Here is a 6,788-nt window from a genome sequence, read left to right as displayed (position 1 = left end):
GGAGGAAATGACAGGATGATGACGGAGGAGGGGGCAGGTGGAGACGGGGAGAAGTGGTGCATGCTGGGAGGGAAGAGGAGCATGCATGCGCCCATCCACACACACACACACATACACATGCACACACATACACACAACCACACACACACACACACACACCCCTGCACAAAGAAACACACATCGTTCGCCTCATAGCATAATTACCCAAGTCATATTTTAAGGTTCATCTTGTATTTAGCGTCTAAAATGCCCAAGTCAAATAGAAGACTTAGGCAGATAGTGATTATGGAATTCAAAAAGCACTCTGATTGGCTTAGGATGCAGCCAATGAGGCGCAGTGAATCAGCAGCGTTATTATAGTAGTTAGGTTAGATATCAAAATTTGGCCAAAATGTGACTTAGGCACACCATTAGAAAAAAGTTGTATTATTTGTTATAATTATTTATATTATCTTATTAAAGAGAGACTAGTATTTAAAATGAACCACAACACTTTTGAAAGTAAATACAATCGGCGATTAGAAACCATTTAATGATCCTTCATGGCAGTTGTGGCGATTGTATTCTTGTTAATGCATGAGGTCCTGATTGGTTGAGGGGGTTAGGAAAGGTTATGAAGGGGAGGGGCCTGGGATGACATTGTGGGGATTTAGAGCCCAGACAGACGCAGAAGGTGAACGCCGTCTTCATGATTTAACGTTTGCTTGCTGGCTAGAGTCGGTCTGTCTCAATATGAGCTGCGTTCATGTGCTCCCTCTATAGTGTTTGTGTTCGGTTCATCTCCAGTGACCACAGAGCAACATCTTCAATATCTCCCATGACCTTAACAACGGTTTCAACCTTTGCAGAAATGCTACAGAGACTCCCACCAGATGGACGAGGACGGGAATGGCTCAGAGTCAGGGATGTCATCAGCTGCTCGGATCTCCGGTCCACTCGTTCTTTCTTTCTTTCCCTCTGGAAGCGGTGTAGAAAGAAACGTCAACTTGTTTTAGTAGTAACACGATGAGCTGCCTGGGTGTCTGTACTGCAGCGTTTCACCTTCATGTCTGAAATACATTCGCTCTTTCACTTCAGATCCAGAAGCTGCGGCCTCGTCTCTCTGTGACGCTCTCTTCACATGTGGACCTCTGTCTGGACGAGTCGGGACCAGTGGGAACGCTCCTCACACACCAAACAGAGATGGAAGCGTAGATCTGCTTGTCCCGTTGTTGGACTGAGTGGTCGTCATGGTGAAGGAGGACACACAAGGCCACCACGATGGATTCTGTAGGACGTGTTGTTCAACACACCAGGGATGTGCGTGACATCTTACACTTCACTGTCAGAGCAAAAATACATAAAAGCGGGCTTCATAAACCAAACGGAGATCAAAGTGAGAACATGGGATCGGAATGTTTCTCTCTCCTCCCCCTAGTTTCCTCCTTGTCTTCTTCTTACACACACACACACACACACACACACACACACGTACGCACGCACACACACACACACACACACAACAGTATGAAGGAAACAGCCCTTTGGCCTGCATGGCCTTTGTCCTAAAGATCCTATGGTGGCTCAGCTGTTCAAACAAAGGCCCTGGAGCCCTGATGGGAGAGGATGTGGACGTGTGTTCTGACGACGGGAGGAGGAAGAGGACGGCTTCTGTCTATGTTTCACGTATGCAGGGGAAGGTTTATGAAAGATGTTAGAATATGAATATATTTTGGTTCTCCGGCTGCTGGTTTGAACGGTCGTTTGATCAAAGGCAACTCGTGTTGCCCTAAAGAACACACACACACACACACACACACACACCACACACACACACACACACACACACACACACACACACACACACACACACACACACACAGCGACAGCCACACGCCGTTCCGCTGAGTGTGTGAATGGACTCATTTCCGTGGAGGACCCTTGTGTCTCTGCTGGCCGTAAGCGTCCTCATTAGGTGATGCTTGATGCTCGTCTGCATTACTCTGCCATTGTCCCCTTCTTTATCCCTGTGTGTGTGTGTGTGTGTGTGTGTGTGTGTGTGTGTGTGTGTGTGTGTGTGTGTGTGTGCCATTGGACAGTTTAACCTCTCATGTAACATTCAACAATGACCGCAACAAAAGACCCCGACCTTGGTGATGATTCCTACCGGGACATTTCTCCTCCTGTGTGTTTGTTTCACGCTGAAGCAAACGGCGGCAGCAGCAGCCGCGGGAGACGGCTGGGGGAGCGCTGAGTGTGTGACAGCGTCCGCCTGACGTCAGCCTCACACCGCTGTGACCTTAATGCAACATGTATGTCTCTGGCCCCCAGCGGACCAGGTATAGATTTTTAGGCAGCCCATTTGGCACGCACGCACGCACACACACACGCACGCACACACACACACGCACGCACACACAAACACACACACGCACACACACGCGCACACACACACACACGCGCACACACACACACACACACACACACGCACACACACACACACACACACACACACACACACACACACACACACACACACACACACGCACGCACGCACACACACTCAATCATTGATCGAATTTCAAGTTGAGCTCAGGGATCCTTTAAAAGTTCAACCTTCAGTCTTACCAACACTGGACGACTGCCGCGAGGAGAGCAAGAGGAGGCGGTGTCGAGTTGGGTGAGTTGCCAGGGGCAACGGTTCAGGGTAACTGCCGCTGGTTGTGGTGTACATAAGAGTCCTAGGTCATAGTCTGCGCCCTCTCTCCTCTCTTCCTACACTGTGTGCGTTCTCCTCTCTGTTGAGACATGACTCGGTCGTCTTTACTGGTCGGATAATCGTCTGAATGTTTGGGGTACAATACAACTTCCCTCGCCGAAACACTTGTGCTTCTATTTGATGACGTAGACGTTAAAGGGGTCTATTATATCGTATATATTCCACCTTTAGATTATTCCATCTTTAGATTAAGCGCATTTTGCTTCATTGCTTTGTCCGTTAATTTCTCTGAGCGAGCTAAAATTGTATGCCCGTCTACCTTCACTCTCTCTTCTCCACCGTTTCTCTCTCTCTACTTGTCACTCTCTCTCCTACACTCTCTCCCTCTTCACTCCACCCGCCCTCTCTCTCTCTCTCTCTCTCTCTCTCTTCTGCTCTTCTTCTATCGTTGCGTGCCAACCTACTGCCTGCAGCGGTGAATCGCGTTAGTCCGGTCGACTGGACAGACAGAAACCCACCGAGGTTCAGGTTAGTGCAGCTGACTGGCTAAAGCTGCAGCCACTGTAAGTGCATACGTGTGTTCATGCAGGTGTGGATGTGTATAGAACACAGACCATCAGGATGTGTGTGCTTATCAGAAAGAGAGGGAGAGGGAGAGAGAGAGAGAGCGAGAGAGAGAGAGAGAGAGAGAGAGAGAGAGAGAGAGAGAGAGAGAGAGAGAGAGGAAACATGATTATATATTGACACACTTTATAAATATTCAATGTTACTCTACAGTTATTATCTTCTATCAAAATAGATGTACTGTTACGCACTGAGCTGAGGAACCCAAGGGCAGGACCACGAGGCAGGCTGTGGCAGAGCTGGTTTTACAAGACCAGTCTCAAGTCTTTAGGGTTCAAGGTCAAGTCCAGTCTCAAGTCTTTAGGGTTCAAGGTCAAGTCCAGTATCAGGGCTTTGGGCTCCAGCCCAACTCAAGTCTCAAGTATATCGGCTCAAGTCCAAGTTACTCTCAAGTCTTAATGGTAAAAGTCTGGACAGATCAATAAAAGCCGACTTTGATACATTTGCAATAATAGCCTTGCAGAGAGAGAACAACATTTCTTTGGGTTGATTATCAACACGATTGATTGGGCGATTCATTTGAGATTGTCATTATCATTTAGGGAGAGGACGGCCAAATGAATCCATACGATCTCAGTAATGCAGAAGCGTATCAGCCTACATCAGCCGGCCACCGCGGCGTCGGACACGACCAGTCCTCAGCAACACAAGCGTCTCACCACACGTTACTTTGTGAAGGATCAATTCACAGATTAAATACACCAACAGAGTGACAGGAAACTATCACCCACCCGTGCGCTACAAGTCCAAGTATATCAGCATATACTGCAGCATAATCAGCAGCTCCATTATATTCAAGCTGATTTCCTGTTGTTTTTCACTACGATGTCACGGCGGGTAAAGTGTTAGTGTTCAGTACAGCAAAGTATCAAAGACAATTCACCGTATCCCATAAGAGGGACATGAGGCGGGTGAGAAGGGGAACATCTGTGTGAACGTTTTTAATAAGGAATACTGTCAGTTTCTCTTCTCACACCGACGGCTACAACCAGAGCAACACTGTGCAGCCAATCACAGCCCTCACACAACTCAAAGAGAGCGCTCGGCTCTGGAACGCGGCCCCCTTCTCTTCTCTTGCGTTTTTTTTGTTTGTGCCCCATTACAGCTAATTGTCCCATAGTTGATGAATCATTTTCAGATTGTGTCTCATTATAAAATCTTAAAATATAAATTAATGATAATTAAGATTCGTATTCACGGATGAGTGACACAATTACGCACCACCGAACCAATTAAAACGAACAGAAATAGCAATTATATTACAATAGCGTTAACATAAATATCACATCTGGGTGAAGCGGCTCGTCAAACGGCAGCCAGTCTGACGGCCGCCTGAGTGACGCCACACGCCACTCACTGACCTCCGTTAATTGCCGTGTATACAATTGCCAATATTGTCAAAGGGTTCAACATAGTAATTAAAACATGCAAATAATCATTTGAACAAAGGGTGTTGCTTAATCAATTACGTAGTTGTTGCACACACATACACACATACACACCACACACAGACATGCCCAAATGCATGCACTCATGCCCCCCCCCCCCCACACACACACACACACACACACACACACACACACACTCACACATTTTGGCAACTTGTGAAAAGTCTCAATGAATTCATCTTTAATCAGTTCAAGCTCAGAAGAGTAAACACACACAGTGCTCTGGATGATCCCGGTGTGTGCGGCTGCATGTGTGCAGCTTGCCGTTTGATTGTGTGAAATGTGCCGTGACTCTGTGATCAAGCATTGGCCATCACCCCTTTAAACGTGTCCTTTAAACATGAAACCCTTTTTTGTTGGTTTTGCATAATATCACTCAGCTTAGCTTCAGTTGGATCCCGGTTTTGGCGGCCATTTACTGAATTCATCACAATATAATTAGGGCCTAATTGCACACACAGAAATCATTTCTCAGTTACACACGCCGTGTCTGTCATGTTAAATCAGTATATTTTAGAAATTTCCATGTCTAAAATATCCCGAAACTAAAAGTTTATTTAATAAAATGTTGCGGCTCCAATTGTTCCACTTTAAACTGTCCGCTATCTCAACGGAGCTGCCAGGACTCCAGAACAGCACGTACGATATCAGAAGGATCTCTGCAGCTAGGGCTGCTGCTATTGGACAGCCAGTCTCTGCAGTCTCTTCTTTGGAGATACGACGAATTAAAGTTGAAGGAAAGATTTCAGAAAATTCCACACAATTTACAAGGATAATATTGCGTATTTAAATTCCACCACAGAATAAAAGCAGACTAACGAAGTGTAGAATACATTCTGTGTTGGATGCCTTTCCTCCTTTAGTTTAATCCCACGCTGTGCTGTGCTGAAAGGGCATAATTATGACCCTGATGTCTGGGTGCTTTTTGTGATTCTCAGACAAAAGGTTAATTAATAATAGGGCCCCTAATTATGAATGGAACTGTTTCTCCATCCCACATCCCATGCATTGACGTGGTTATGTATTGCTAACTCATGTTTCATTGGGGGTATAAGGTGGAAAATAGTGAAACATATATAAATATATACATATATATATACACATATATATATATATTAGTGACTAGGACCTCACCCTGTCCAGTCCATGTGTGACCGCCACAGAGAACATCACAGGTCTGATTGATCTGCCTGGAGGGACGTGTGTCTAACACGCTGCACCCGCAAATATACTAAGAACATTTTTTAAAACATAAACGGATGAATACATGCGCAAACGCACACAAACGCACAGGCAGGTGTAAACGGAATCCCTCCATGTAGCCAGTAGGTGGGGATCATATCAATACCATCTTCTGGCTCGTTCCTCCTCAGGCACTAAAGGTTACAAAGGCAATAAAGGGTCACAGCAGCACAGTCGATAGACGTGGATCGGCTGAAGACGAGAGAGAAGAGAGGGAGAGAGAGAGAGATGGAAGGAGGGAGAAACACGTCGGATGGTAGAGGTGACATGAGGGGGGACATAAATATGTGAGAAAGCACGGTGGAGGAGCCGAGGGCGGCCAGCCGTCCTGGTGCGGTGAGTGTCCAGGCGTGCGTTGGAATATAATACATATCAAAGTGTGTTTAGAGGAGGCCTCATGTGGAGTCTCCTGTGTGTCACACTCTGCTATTATCCATCCCGCTAAAGGTCAGCGTGTACAAACTCACATCCACAGTTCTCTTAAACGCGTTAGCAGAGCCCGCGAATCAGAAACCTCCACTGAGACGCGTTGATACCCGCAATCACGCCCGCTTTGGTTGTCTGCGACTGTGGAGGCGTGTGTGTCGGTTAAAGCTGTACAATGGTCCAGTTGTCCTTGTGTGCTGTTGGGGTTCAGGGCGTGAGAGAAACGCTGCAGGCGAGGGTGAGGGTGAGGACCGGTGAAGAACTCAAACCTCATCGTTTCATGATTACATATACTGTGTTCATGTGTTCATGTGTTTCCTAGCGCTATCTCCAGGCTGGGCTTGGATGAT

The sequence above is a fragment of the Micromesistius poutassou genome (genome assembly GCF_964030765.1).
Source record: "Micromesistius poutassou genome assembly, chromosome: 4".
NCBI lineage: Eukaryota > Metazoa > Chordata > Actinopteri > Gadiformes > Gadidae > Micromesistius > Micromesistius poutassou.
The sequence above is the reverse complement of the archived record's forward strand: the minus strand, read 5'-3'. Positions refer to the sequence as shown.